This window comes from Cervus elaphus, chromosome 1, assembly GCF_910594005.1.
Source record: "Cervus elaphus chromosome 1, mCerEla1.1, whole genome shotgun sequence".
NCBI lineage: Eukaryota > Metazoa > Chordata > Mammalia > Artiodactyla > Cervidae > Cervus > Cervus elaphus.
This window is the reverse complement of record NC_057815.1, coordinates 90680792-90697134: the sequence shown is the minus strand read 5'-3', so window position 1 is coordinate 90697134 and position 16343 is coordinate 90680792. Positions and strand designations below refer to the sequence as shown.

At 37.6% G+C, this 16343-nt stretch overlaps 2 pseudogenes; one reads left to right on the top strand and one right to left on the bottom strand.

Moving 5' to 3' along the window:
* Positions 1–3194: 3194 nt before the first annotated feature.
* LOC122708062 lies at positions 3195–4129 on the top strand (annotated as a pseudogene).
* Positions 4130–10154: 6025 nt separating this feature from the next.
* LOC122707992 lies at positions 10155–11080 on the bottom strand (annotated as a pseudogene).
* Between the last annotated feature and the right edge of the window lie 5263 nt (positions 11081–16343).

The window sequence follows — 16343 nt, the reverse complement described above, 5'->3', positions numbered from 1 at the left end:
TATGTCACTCTTGAATACCTGCTTCTAAGGCAAAGCCTTTTCATTAAAGGAGGCAATTCCTTAGAGAGAAAGCAACAACTGCAGGACAAGGTCCCTGAACCTTATGGGAATCTCTGTAAACAGCAATAAAGGACAAGGTGAAAATGACCGGTCTTGTAGCTCACTTCTCCAAAGCAAGATTCATCATGAGCACAGTGAACCGTTTGAATATGCTTCCTCCACACTCTGTGCCCCTTGCCCTGTGGGACCAGAGAGATTTATTTAAGATCACTTCTCCATAGTGTTTCTAGTGAACCTGTTCTAAATTCAAACAAGAGAACAGATTTCAACAGGTCTTCTTGGAGAAATTTGGAGGCATTAAGCTAGGTGGAAAGATTTTTATTTCTAAGAAGGCTTTCTTTTTTTTTTTTAACAGATTTATTGAGGTAATCAATATTCCCAAAAGAGTACACATATTGAAGGCATATAATTTCTTAACAATTGCTCATTTCACAGTTAATTATGTGAATAAACTCTGCTCAAGTGAGACATTTTTCATACTGAAAGTAAGAATTGGTCGATTTGAATATAGGATTTTTTTCTGGACACCTCAAACATCACTAAAATCATCTAAGAGAGCTGAGGTAAGTTTCTCAATAGTACCAATATTTATTATAGATTATTACTTCCTATGCATAGCACTCATTATTTGTCAGCACTTTCCAGATATAGTCATAGAATATTTCATCTTCATTCCAATTCTTCAAAAGGTAATTTGTGATTTTATTAACTTAATTTGAAAGTTGGATATTTTGAGGCTCATAGAGGTTTAACAAATTGTAGACGCCCAGCTCTCTGACACCATGAACTAGGCTTTGTCATGAGACTTCTCTTTTAGTAAGCAAAACTATTGATGAGGATTAAAACAAAATGTAAATACATTTCACATATATAAAAGAGGAAATTATAAATATCAGTGACATAAATCATCAGTGGTTTCATCAAACACAAATATGGAAGCTCTCATGAAAAAAACTGCTAAGAATAAGATGAATCTCCATTGCATCTTTGAGAGTGAAATTGGTGATGATTCTTCTGGAGCTCACTGCACAGTTAAACAGTTCTCTGCATTTCTGCTCCACTGTTAACTCTTCTATCCCACAGGTATATACACAGTCACAGAAGTAACCAAAAGCTCTTTTTTGCATCCATGGTACCATGGTCGATGTGTTCATACATATTCCTTCAATTATCATAATGATCTATGAGGTGGATATCATTATTATAAATTTCTAGCTGAGAAAACAAGGATATGAGGTGACAAAGAAATGTACCTTAGATGAAAGAGATTGCATTCAGAAGAACCAGGACTTGAATCAGGTCTTTCTGATACTCAAGCAGTATTTATTTTTTAACATTGTGCAGAGAAATCTGATGTCCCAGCAGTCTTTGGAGTGGTGTAAGAGAATGGAGAGATAGGCCTGAGGGAAAATTCAAGATGGAAGGGCCATTCAATGAATGCAATACCACATTTTACTTACTACTTGAGATTTCAAAGATGTCATCATGTGTGTGTGTGTCTGTGTGTCTGTGTGTGTGAGAGAGAGAGCAGATGAAATTGTTCTGTATAAACTAGCTTCTGAAGTAGTATTAAAGTAATTTGAATTATTATCAAAATGAGATTACTAGTTCAACATTGTCTATCATAACTTAACAATGTTGGGCATAGGTTAAAATTTTGAAGGGAAAAGTAATAAATAAGATTAACCTGAGATTTAATGTTGGCCTGCCCATTATTAACCACTTGGTGGTGGACAAAATCCTAAATTTCTCTATGCTTCTCTTCCCTAATGTATAAGATCAGTATAAAAATGACAGCATCGGGGATCTTTTGGGTTTGGGCCGAGGGTCACATGTCTACATAAGCCCTTAAAGCCACAGTAAGTGCTCAGCTTTAGTGTGAGCATCGCTACTACAGCTGCTACCGTTAGTCTCTGACCTCGCTTCCTCACCTGCAGAATGGGTGATACGCTAGCAACTGCACGGGCTGTTATTGCTAAGAAAAGGAAGCGAGGGAATGAAACAGCACACACCAGCAGTCATTCACTCCTGTTGCTGTTTAGTCACTAAATCCTGTCTGACCCTTTGCAGCCCCATGGACTGGAGCCTGCCAGTTTCCTCTGTCCAGGTGATCTTACAGGTAAGAATATGAGAGGGGGTTGCCATTCCCTTCCCCAGGAGATCTTCCCAAACCAGAGACTGAAGACAGCATTGTCTCCTTCATTAGCAGGGAGATACTTTACCGCTAACCTACTAAGGTACCCAGTCATTCATGGGGTCTCCTGGTGGCTCAGTCGTAAAGAATCTGCCTGCAGTGTAGGAGACCTGGGTTCGATATTTGGTTTGGGATGATTCCCCTGGAGAAGGAAATTGCAACCCACTCCAATATTCTTGCCTAGAGAATTTCAAGGAGAGAGGAGACTGGCAGGCTACAGTCCATGGGTTTGCAAAGAGTTGGACATGACTGAGAGACTACCTTATAAGACCTACATCATTGCTAAGTGATTAGATTTAGTCAACATGCATTAGAAATACTTTTAATTAGCTCTTATATTCATTTTTTATATTCCCATCACCATCTTCCTGTCACTCCTTTTCCAACTCTTATAAGAAGCATCTGTGGTTTCTGTCTCCATCTTGCATCCCTTTAGTGAACCTCAGCCAGCTTCATCTAAGACACTTAAAGATCTTTACTAGAATAACATACAAGATTCCCTCTTGATCAAATTCCTTTCATCCCTCTACTCATATTAACAACCTTCCAAAATTCCCCATTTCTTAGGGAGTAAAGAGAAACTTCCTAAACTTTATATTCATGGGTTTTATGTCCATTTTATAACTCCTTTCAGACATATCTGCCATTATTTGGGAAATCTACTACTTCAGTTTAGTAGTAACGAGATATCTCAGAAGATAAAGGTCTCCTGCATATGTGGTTACTAAAGTTTCTTGTGTTACTCTTAACAGAACTTTCTCTAGGCAGCAACAGGAGTAATCTTAAAAACTTAGAATGTTTTATTTGTCAAATAAACTCAAAAGAATCCACACTCATTATATCCTGGGCATTTATCACTTATTGGAATGGAGTATAATAAATTCAAAGTTGCATGATTGAAAATTATGGGTTTCTTTCAGGTAATGAAATGAACCATTATATGAAACACACAGAGAACAGGAATGTGACAGAGTTTGTTCTACTGGGGCTCACAGAGAATCCAAAGATGCAGAAAATTGTATTTGCTGTGTTTCTGGTCATCTACCTCACCACTGTGGTAGGAAATGTGCTCATCGTGGTCATCATCAATGCCAGTTCATCACTGAGGTCTCCCATGTACTTTTTCCTGGCCCATCTCTCCTTTGTTGATGTCTGCTATTCCTCTGTAAGTACCCCCAAACTGATTGCAGATTCACTCTATGAAAAGAAGACTATCCTATTTAATGGTTGCATGACCCAAATCTTTGGGGAACATTTCTTCGGAGCTGCTGAGATAATCCTGCTCACCGTGATGGCTTATGACCACTATGTGGCCATCTGCAAGCCCTTGCACTATACAACCATCATGAGCTGGCGGGTGTGTGGGCTGCTAGCGGGAGCGGCTTGGGTGGGAGGCTTTCTTCATGTATTCATACAGGTCCTCTTTATTTTCCACTTACCCTTCTGTGGCCCTAACATCATAGACCACTTTATGTGTGACCTGAACCCTTTGCTCAGTCTTGTCTGCACTGACACCCACACTCTAGAGCTCTTTGTTGCTGCCAACAGTGGCTTAATCTTCTGTTAAACTTCCTTCTCCTGCTGGTCTCCTATGTGGCCATCCTTTACTCCCTAAAGACCTACAGTTTGGAGGCAAGACACAAAGCCTTCTCCACCTGTGTTTCCCACATCACAGTGGTTGTCTTATTTTTTGTGCCCTGCACATTTGTGTACATGAGACCCGCAGCTACTTTACCTATTGATAAAACAGTTGCTGTATTCTACACTATGATAACTCCCATGTTAAATCCCTTAATCTATACCTTGAGAAATGCCCAGATGAAAAATGCCATTAGGAAATTGTGCAGTAGGAAAGTTATTTCAGCAGACAGATAAATGTACCTAGAACTCAACATTGATTAGTGTTAGTCACTCAGTTGTGTCTGACTCTGCAACACCACAGACTGTATGTAGCCCACCAGGCAAGTGTCAAAATGACATTTTGGATGAGCTCAGTAAGAACTACTTAAGGGATAAAGAAATTAGCTACAGAAAATTATAGTATTTCTCATTGAATGGAACAGAAATAGCTACACAAAAGGAGAAAAACATAACCCAGTACTATTTCTTTCATACATAGAAGATTCTACCAAATTGATGTTAAGTTTTACAACAGCAACCATGAATGTGAATTCATAGACTTTCCTTCCGATAAAATTTTTTAAATGTTAAGTAGTTTGGTTTTGAGCAGTCATCTTTATAGAAATCCTAAGAAGCAGGCACTGCTATCATCCCAATTTTGTAAGTGAGGAAATATTCAGAAAGGGGAGGATATTAAAACAGACATATTGAAGAGTCAGTAATCAGAATATGATTGATTCTCCAGACCATAATCTTAAATGCTCTGGTACACTCTCTTGCAATTATAATGGAAAAGTAATATAATTAATAGTTGCTCAGCTGGTAAAGAATCCACCTGCAATGTGGGAGACCTGGGTTCAATCCCTGGGTTGGGAAGATCCCCTGGAGAAGGGAATGGCTACCCAATCCAGTATTCTGGCCTGGAGAATTCCATGGACTACATAGTCCATGAGGTCTCAAAGAGTTGGACACGACTGAGTGACTTTCACTTTCACTTCACCGTTTATTAAGCCAGGAGTTGGGCTTCCTGGTAGCTCAGTTGGTAAAGAATCTGCCTGCAGTGCAAAAGACGTGGGTTCAATACCTAGGCCTGGAAGATCCCCTGGAGAAGGAAATGGCTACCCACTCCAGTATTCTTGCTTGGAAAACCATGGACAAAGGAGTCTGGTGAGCTGCAGTCCATGGGGTCACAAAGAGTTGGGCACGACTGAACTAGTACTTTCACTTATTTTTCATGCTTGACAGATTGCATATATTGTTTCATTAATATAAATAAAAATTCCATTAATTTTCACTAGTAACTCTATATATCATTGTTGACAGTTGTATGTTGACTGTCACATTATAGTATATAGTTATTACATAGCTATAAAAGCAATGCGTCACTGACCTTCTGTAACCATTGAATGAAGATCGCGCAATTTTTTCCAATTTTCTTGTAAGGTTCCAGAATATCTAGTACTGCTCAAGACACCATCTTAGGTTGAAAAATAATCATAAAAAGTGATGACCAAAAAAATCTTAATATTAGACAGGAATTTTATTTATTATATATGTAGTTATATTCCATGAAGTATTTGCGTGACATATAATAATCATCAAGATGTGAATACCAGACCACCTGACCTGCCTTCTGAGAAATATGTATGCAGGTCGAGAAGCAACAGTTAGAACTGGACATGGAGCAATGGACTGGTTCCAAATAGGAAAAGGAGTAGGTCAAGGCTGTATATTGTCACTCTGCTTATTTAACTTATATGCAGAGTACATCATGTGAAATGCTGGGCTGGAGGAAGCATAAGCTAGAATCAAGATTGCCGGGAGAAATATCAATAACCTCAGATATGCAGATGACCCCACCCTTATGGCAGAAAGTGAAGAAGAACTGAAGATCCTCTTGATGAAACTGAAAGAGGAGAGTGAAAAAGTTGACTTAAAACTCAACATTCAGAAAACGAAGATCATGGCATCTGGTCCCACCACTTCATGGCAAATAGATGGGGAAACAGTAGAAACAGTGACAGACTTTATTTTCTTGGGCTCCAAAATCACTGCAGTTGGTGACTCCAGCCATGAAATTAAAAGATACTTGCTTCTTGGAAGAAAAGCTATGACCAACCCAGACAGCATATTAAAAAGCAGAGACATTACTCTGCCAACAAAGGTCCGGATAGTCAAGACTATGGTCTTCCCAGTGGTCATGTACGATTATGAGATCTGGGCCATAAAGAAGGCAGGACACCAAAGAATTGATGCCTTCGAACTGTGATTCTGGAGAGAATCCAGACTCCTAAAAGTCCCTTGGACAGCAAGGAGATTAAACCAGTCAATCTTAAGGGAGATCAACCCTGAATATTCACTTGAAGGACTGATGTTGAAGCTGAAACTCCAGACAACTCATTGGAAAAGTCCCTGATGATGGGAAAGATTGAGGGCAGAAGGAGAGGAGGGCATCAGAGGATGTGATGGCTGGATGGCACCATTGATGCAATAAACATGAACTTGGGCAAACTCCGGGAGATGTTGAGAGAGAGGGAAGCCTGGCATGCTGCAGTCCATGACATTGCAAAGAGTCAGACACAAATGGGAGACTGAACAGTAACAAATAATCTCTATAATAAACCAAGAGGGTATGCATAGAGATGTGTGCATACACGCATGCTCAATCCTGTCCAATTCTCTGTGACCCCATGGACTGTAGGCCCCTCTCTGTCCTTGTGATTCCCAGACAAGAATAGTGGAGTGGGTTGCCATTCCTACTCCAGGGGAATCTTCCCGACCCGGGGATTGAAACTGTGTCTCTTGACTCTCCTGCACTGGCAAGTGGATTGTTTATCACTGGCACCACCTGGGAAGCAGAAAAAGGAAAGTATCAAAAAGTGTCCTAAAGAGAAAAGCATCAAAGCAGATGTATTGGAAGGCCAGTAACCAACACTGACTAATTTCTCAGGTCAGGCACTGAACTTCAATGAACTTCCAGGCAGTGATGACAGAATGTTTACAGATAATTGTACTGCTAACCATTTACTGAGCCAGGACCTGTGCTTAACAGTTTATATATTGGACCATTATCACTAAAAATCTAATAAATTTTCATTAATAACTGTGCTTGTTTTTATATATCACAATTGATAGTCACATGGTACATGTAATATTATAGTATGCAACTATTTAACACTATAAATGCACTGGCCCTATCTACCTCCGAGGGGTAGATAATAAATATTACACCATTTCCAAATTTCCTTGCAGCTTTCAGCACCATTTAGTATTGCTCATATAACCCATGCTCTGCTGGTAACACATCGGAAAGAATACTGTCTCAAATAAAAGAACATTTTGATGTCAGAAAAGAATTTCTATTTTTACCATATACAGTCACACTCTGTAAAACTGTAAAGCACTTGCCTGCTATATAGCAATAGTTTCTACAAGATAGCACAATATCATATGCATGGTAAATATTGAACATGTGGGTGAATATATAAAGGAAAACAATTAAATTCACTAAAATGAAAAAAGTAGTACTAGAGGCTAGGGAATTCCTTTCTCCTTTAAGTTGACTGAACTTCAAGGAAAAGTCTGGCTTGACCTCAGGGGGAACTACAATTTGCTTTTATTCCTGTTTAAACTGAGAATGAGAAAGAAATTTAAACTACACCTCTCAGCATATGAGTGAATGTTTTACCTTAATATTCTCCCTGCTCTCAGCAAGAATTTTTTATCTTATTAATATGAGCTCTTTAAGCGATATTCTTCAGTTAACCTATTTACTTTTCAGTAACATTTCATTATTAAAAGCTGTTTTTAAAAATACATGGTTCTGACTACATGTAAAGCAATTTCAAGATAAATGCACTCCTTTTATTCTTTTTTGTCTTAATTCATTAGCTAACAAACATTTGGAGCACACAGAATGTATCAGTCATGTTGATAGTTGCTGGGGTTGCAATGGTTAAAAAAGAGAGACAAACAGACAGAAACCTGGATTCTGCCTTCAAAAAGCTTAAGATCCATTGAAAAACTCCCAAGAGGAAGTAAAAAATTATAACAAGGTGTTATAAATTATAAAATAGTGGAAGGACAAGGTACCATGAAATGTGTAGGGAATAGGAATTTGTACAGCCACTATGGAAAACAGTATGGAGGTTCCTTAAAAAAACTGAAAATAGAAGTACCATATGATTCAGTGATCCAACTCCTAGGAATACATCCAGAGAAAACCACAATTTGAAGGGACGAATGCACCCCAATGTTCATTACAGCACTATTTACAATAGCCAGGACATAGAAGCAGCCTAAATGCCCATCAACAGAGGAATGGATAAAGAATATGTTGTACATATATACAATGGAATATAATCAGCCATAAAAAATGAAACAGTGCCATTCACGGAGATGTGGATGGACCTAGAGACTCTCATACAGAGAGAAGTCAGACAGAAAGAGAAAAACAAACATTGAATAATATCACTTACATGTGGAATCTAGAAAAACGATACAGATGAACTTATTTGCAAAGCAAAAATAGAGTCACACATATAGAGAACAAACAGGGTTACCAAGTGGGGAAGAGGGAGTGGAAAGAGCTGGGAGTTTGGGACTGACATATGCACTCTACTATGCACGAAACAAATAAACAATAAGAACCCACTGTATAACCGAGAACTCTATTCAGTGGTGACCTAAATGGACAGGAAATCCAAACAGGAGGGGACAGACGTATGTGCATGACTGATTCACTTTCCTGTAAAGCCAGAAACTAATGCAACATTGTAAAGCAACTATACTCTGATTAACATTAATTTTAAAAAAGATCTATGAGGATCTGTAGAAATGTGTGTGCCCAGTTTAATTTTTACATATGAATAAAGTGTTATATGGGTTTCCTCACATATGAAGAAGCTTTTATTTTAAAAATTAAAGGCCAAATTATATGATGTAATTATTATAATATGTTGTTTGTACCTTAACATAAAGATACAAATGTTTTCAATTATTATTTTCATAAATCAAAACTGTTCATAAAAATTATAAATGTGAGTGTAGTTGGCATAACCGCAACTGCTGACAGCAGTGATTAGCAACAGAAAAGCACAAAAACATATGGGAATGAGTTGGTGGTGGCAGCAGGCTGGACTGAGGAACATGGGTACGTGGATGCAAAGGAAGAGAGAAGTAGAACTGATAAAGAACAGTATTTTAACTGTTTTAATGAGAATTAAAACTGTCTTGTGATATAAGAACCAGAACTTCAAGAGAAAAAAGTAAAAGTGGCATAAGGAATGAAGTGCGATATGAATAGAGATCACTGTTACAGCTGATGAACTAATGATCATCTCTGGGACCATCGGATCAGGCTCAATGGGAAACTATGTGAAGTTTTTTTTAATAAATATCACCAGGTTCATTACTCATTTCTGTCCAAACTGCCTGGAAAGACACACTAGAGTTGTGTTTAATGAGTAAAAAGTATGTGGACAAAGAGTATGTATCAGGATGTATCTCAGTTCTACCACTAACTTGAAGTTTGGTCAAACATGCCATCCCTTCATCCATGGGCAAAATCTACACACTCTCCAAAAGACTGAAATCCCAGCCTGGGAAGGAAGTCCACATTCTAAATGAATTCCTTCTTTGGATACTCATTTCTCAGTCAAAGGGCTTTTTTTGGAGAGCTCATGACCCTTTTTATAGTTAGAGACCTGACGTAATTATTGATCGCATGTGAATTTTTTTGGTTCAAATCACTCTGTTCCATTCCCTGACTGGACCCCACCTAATACAATATGGAAAATACCTAATACAATATGGAAAATATGTAATGCAATGCTAGTCTTATAAGCATGTCATAAATAGTATTCCTTTTACTGTACAACCAAGATTTAATGAACAAGAAAATTCACAGAAAATATTGAGGCCAGAGTGCAAAGTAAAGGAGTATCATTAGGCATGTTTTAATAATCAGTAGTAACCGACACATCTCCACGCTACGTAATAAGACCAATTCAAAATTCTCGATTTGTACTTTTTAGCTTCTGAAGGTATTTCCAGATTTCCTGTTAATAGATAAGTATTTACTGATTAAGGCACATTAAGTTGTGATAAGGAGAGTGAGATGGGAGACAGTAAGTCTGGATTCCAACCCAAGCTTTAGTTCTTGTGCTTAAGTGGCAAGCAGCAAGTGTTATTCATTCCCTTGCTAGATTCAATATATTCATCAAGAGGCTTGGACTAGAGTACCTCTATTACTTCTATCCATAACATTTAATGATTCTGTTTAACTATTACCTGAAGTCAATTTTTTCTTCCAGAGTTTCTTCATAGCACATTTAACCTCAGCATTTCTGAGAGTATAGATTAAAGGATTTAACATAGGGGCCACCATAGTGTAAAAGACAGCAACAGCTTTATCAATGGGCAGAGTGGTGACTAGGTGAAGATACACAAACACGCAGGACACGAAGAATAACACAACCACCGTGATGTGAGAGACACATGTAGAAAGGGCTCTGCGTCTCCCCTCCAAACTGTGAGCCCTTAGGGAGCGCAAGATGACCACATAGGAGACCAACAGGAGGAGGAGGTTTAACAGGCAGATGAACCCACTGTTGGCAGCAACAAAGAGACCAAGGATGCGGGTGTCCACGCAGACAAGCTTCAACAAAGGGTACAAGTCACACATGAAGTGGTCTATGACATCGGGGCCACAGAGGGCAGCCGGACTGTAAAGGGGATCTGAACGCTTCGTGGAGAAATCCTCCGGTCCAGGCCACCCCCAGCAGGAGGAGGCACAGCCTGCGCTCACGGTGGCGTGTAGTGCAGAGGTCTGCAGATGGCCACGTAGTGCTCATAGGCCATCTCCGTCAGCAGGATGATCTCAGCAGCACCGAAAATGTGTTCTGCATAGACTTGAGCCATACACCCATTAAAGGAGATTGTCTTGATCTCATGAAGGGAGTTCACAATCAACTTAGGAGCCAAAGAAGAAGAGTAAATTGTGTCTATCAAGGAAAGGTGGGTCAGGAAGAAGTACATGGGGGAGTTCAGAGCCTGGCTGGTGGTGATGGTGACCACAATGAGCAGGTTGCCTGAGAGGGTTACCATGTACAAGACCAAAAACACCACAAACACTACGTTTTGCATTTGGGGGTTCTGTGTAAGACCTACTAGAATGAACACAGTCACATTCCTTTCATTCTCCATCTATGTGGTGTGAGTAATAAAAATTTCAGGAAAGAATGCTTTGCCTTAAGAAAAAAAGAAAAAAGAACCATGAAAAAAGTGACATACACCGAAACTCTGCCTTTTAACAGTACTCTGATGATGTCACAGATGAATCTTGCTTTTCCCAAAATGCTATAGGAATAGTATCTTAAAAGTTATTTTAGTTGACCTAGTCTTTTTTTATTCTAATCTCAAATTATTTCTATAAGACATAGAGTAACCAGAAGAAAGAAATTCAATTTCCTTGGCCATAGTGTCTGAAATACTTTAATGGAACATCAATTTATTGGAATAATTTGGACATTAGTAGTAACAATTTTGGAGGATAATCTAAAAGTTTATGCACAAAATAACATGAATAAAAAAATCACAAAATAGTCTATTTTTACAAATTATGTAAAAATAGGGGAAAATTTAGTGAATATATTTATTGAATTAGCATTTAAAGATTACAGATTTTATATGCACCTTTTAAAAATAAAGTTCAAATTCAAAAATTTCACTTAGAAAATGTTATATACTTTTCTAATTTATGTTAAAACATATGTATAGATTGGTAAGAAAAATAATTTAATACATTGAGGACATTTGCTCCTGAATGTGAGATTATGGTTTATATTTTATTTCCCATGTTTTTCAGTATTTTCCAAATTTCTACAGCTTATATAACTAATTCTATGATTAGAAATTAAATATAACCTTCATGTTTTGTCTTAGAGTTCTAAAGCTGAAACTATGTGGTTTTAAATTGACTGGAATATGCATGAGAAAACAGACATAGGGAATTTTATTTTGACACATCTTGGGACCCCAAGAAATATCTGAATATAAGTAAAGTAACTGCTCTAATATACTCAATATTGTTATCAATTCACCAGCTAGACATAGATTAGGGGCAGGACTGGGTGCTCACTGCTTTGAGAAAATTACTGTGAGGAGTGAGGCTGCCCTGACTGCCCCATGGGTCTCATAATTACCCTAAATCCCATCTTTATTCTACCACACAAAGATTATTGTCCTCTGCATTTAACTTATACCATTTATACTTGTAGCCAATAAGTCCTCTGAATAACCAAACCGATCAGTTTACTACAAAGTCTATTTCAACTTACTTGATGAGGAATACACATATTATTCAATTAAACTTAAAGGTAGCATATAAAACTAAGTTTTATAGGACATCAATAATGAAATTATTAATGTTCACTTTTTCCTGTATCTCAGACTCCATTATTCTCTTTATATATTCTTAAAGCAAAAAAAGCAGTGAAGAGTAAAATGAGTTCTCCCACTTACACATGGTCAAGTTGAATAATGAGGTATGTGGAAAGGAAACCTCTTACAAATTATCCCATCAACTCTTCATTGAGAAGCTAGCCTTAGAGTTCCAAGCCCCAGGATAGTGGTCTCCCTTCTGGATAGGTCAGTGCATCAGAGAATCCTTCCATGGAAAAGAACACCTGAGGAACAAATTGCATGTACTTCTAATTGCCAGTTCTTCCCTGGAGAAGACGGCCCTTGGGAGAACCAAGAACCTAATAATACACTTTTATAATTTCCTGAAGGCCTGTACCAAAGATTGGATTTCATGATCAAAATCACATAGAAAATCTCAAATGTGACTCATTCATTTTTATTATTTCACTTATTGTTTCAGCTTCTTGCAAACCTTCAAGTAATCAGGACATAAGTTAAAAATAGTTGTATCTTATCAATGTCTTTGATATCCTCTGTTAACAGACAGACTCAAACACATGATCATTTTCTTCCTCTGTACCTTCGCTGTGTACCTGTAGTTCTGTACCTTAGCTGTGCCTATCAACATTCAAATCCTCTATAATACATATTTTTGGAGAAATGAGAAATAAAGTGTTCATCTCACAGAATAATTCTTTTCTCTCATAAGGGCATTCATACTGCAGTTGATAGGCAAGAACTTAGACAAACTTCCTTCCAAGAGGAGAAACCTTTATTACTTGTTTAAATTCCATATACTCACACATTATGAAATACAAACTCTTACTATAAATCTGCTGTTTTCTCATTCTTAATAGAATGCAGAGATTAATTTTCACCATATAATTCTTATAATAATCATTAAATGTTGTTGGGTTTTTGCTGTGTTCACACTATACTAAGTTTTACATTCACTATTCCATTTACAACACCTTCACAACAATCCTATGAGGTTGGTAAACTATTATCTACTTTAAAGATAAGGAAATGTGGTTAGAAGGTAAACAACTTGCCCGAGTCATGATACAAAAATAAAATAGAGCAGTCTGTATTAAAAAATCAGGATGTCTGCCTCTAGCTCTTTGGAATTTAGGTCTCCAGTATAGGTCTAGTTTACTTCTTGGAATCAGCAATGTCAGAGTTTGGACAAAACCACTACCTATGACCACGTGTAATCTATGGCAGTTATTTTGGCAAACTGTGTGATGTATAGTCAGATGTTAACGAGTTCAGGATCTATTTAACAAGTTCAGAAATTCTGTGCCCTAAAATTCTTCCAGTACCAAAGGATAGTTAGAGCGTTTGGGGTGGACGTGTACACACTGCTGGATTTAAAATGGATCAATACATGGAAGTGTATAGCACATGGAACTCTGCTCAATGTTACGTGGCACCCAGGAGGGGAGGGGAGTTGGGGGAGAATGGACATGTGTATATGTACGGTTGAGTCACCTGAAGCTATCACAGCATTGTTATTGGCTATACCCCAATACAAATAAAAAGTTTAAAAGAAAATTCTTCCAGGTCCTTGCATTTTATCAACTCATATGCTCTTTTAAAATAAGGAAGCTGAGGTCCAGAGAGGAAACACGGCTGATTAGTGGTAAATAAGAATCCAAGTCTCTTAATGCCCAACACAGTGATTTTCTTATCCCACCACACTTTACCTCCCATAAGATGACTTAAGTCTAGTGTATACATAGGGAAAAGAAAAATCACCTTAAGCTGACCAAGAAAATTAACTTTCATCTCTTATCTTCAGCAATATGTGCCTTGACTGTCTAAGAGAAAGGTCTAAGTCTTAGGTCAGGGATGCAAAAGTTCAGTTATATTGCAGGGACCACATCCACTTCAGCAGAAATAAGATCTTGCCTAGTTAGAAGATTCAAGAAAGTTTGAAAATAATTAGAATAAAAAGTGCCTGAGAACTTGGGGTTTAATGTGTATTCCCAACCACAGCAAAGGGTATGTTTTCCCTTGTAAATGCTATAAATTTATACATTCTCAATTTGGAATTCAATATGAGCTGACAAATTCCTTCAAAAAACATGATGTAAATGCTGACCTTCCCCTCAGTCCCATGCAGACTTAAAAATTTGTCTTCAGAATCCACAGATTGTAATCCTATTCTGGATAAATCATAGATAAATCCATATACAGGAAGGAGAACAAATATTTCTGCTAAAGATCCCAGGGTATCTAAAAGTAACCCCCCATAAAATATCAGAGAATAAATCTTTAATGATTTTCACTGTAAAAATCCCTTGGAAAAAAAACAGAACTATTAAAAACTCAATAAAAAAATAGCAATTCTAGGTCACTTACCGTGGCTTCCCTGTAGTTAAGAAGAATGACCAAGGTATTTAGAAATATGAAATAACCATTACTTGTAATATCAAATCATGTGTGTTTCTCAAGTCCCCACTGCCTGGACAATTATACAGGAAGCATTTCTGTCAAGATGACACAAATTTATTTAAATGGATTCAGCATGCTCCAATGCCTTAGAAAATCAAGTCAAAAGAAAAGAAAATGCTATGTTGAATTTGAAACCCAAAGTCTTAGGTACTAAGAGGAATCTTCTGATCTTCAGAACCTAGTCTATGGATATAGAAGAAGAGACACAAATATTTCTGTTACCTAATAAGCCCTTCTTAGTCTTCTCTTAAAATGAGGAAACATCTTCTCCATGAATCTTAGTGTTTAGAGAGGATACTGAGAACATCAAAGAACCAACCTTTCTATCTAAGGCGTTATCCTCCCAGGAATTAATTATATGTTTTTGTTTTTGTTTTTTTTAAGGTTTTGCCTAGAAGCAGGTATCTGGGAGAATTCATCCATGAACAACACATTTTCACCTAATTGGTTCTTTCTCTGCCCTTTACAGCCCGCATTCTTGGTCTGGAAAACTATGTGATAAAGTACTCTTCATGCAAGCCCTTGGGTATCAAGAGCTGAGGCATGAAGGACTCTAAATGATGGAACCATGGGGTTTCATCCAGGTGGAATATCCCTAAGAAAATTTACTCCCTGACTGAGGTCACCAGAGGAGGTTGAGATACATATAGGTTCATGATTATTATATCTTGAGTAACTGACTATTTAACCATTATAAAATGTCTTTCTTGGTCTATAGCAACAATTTATGGTCTAAAGTTTATTTTATCCTATATTTGCCTTGTCTGTTCTTTCACCTCTCTTTTTGTTACTATTTCCATAATATATATTTCTTGCCATTTTCACTTTCTACTTATCTGTGTCTTGGAATTATGAACCTTGTAGATATAATATATATGAATCATGATTTTGTCCATTCTGCCAATCTCTGCCTATTAACTGTAGTGCCAAACCATTTCTATTTTATAAAATTACTGGTAATTCAGGGCTCCCTCAACAATGAGATGACTCCTGTATCTGTGGTAATCGACCTGACTCTTGACTACTGAGAGGGTAACAGGCAGGAAGGCAGGGGTCTCCAAGCAGAGGAAAGAGGCTGCAAGTGCCAGACATTTTCATCTCTCTTAAGCGGCAGGAGGAAACAAACTATCAATATTTTTTTTCCTTCTCTATACAAATTTAAAAGGAGGTTTCTCTTAAAATGCTGTGTTGCCATGACACCTGGTTTCACCTGAAGCTAACTATTCTCAAACCTTGAGTTAACCAATACATTTTTTCTTATGGAAATGTTTGTCTTAAGCTCTGTTAATGCACCCCAGACTCTATCTTCAAGTTGGTTCCGCCAAACGGCTCAACCTACTTGACAAACCGGTATGTTATACTCAGATATTGTTCCCCTAATCTATGTAAACAAAACTAGGGTAATCTGCCCTTCTACAAGATTCAAGTCAATCGTTTTATGGCCTGGGATGAATTATCTGGTGCCATTCTGGGTTTTAAGACATTCTTTTCTTTTCATTAACAGACTGCTAGTGACCATGTAACATCCAGCCAAAGACTAGCAGGGGGTGCTCTTTCTGCCCCCTTCTGATGCCCATGTCAGAAGCTT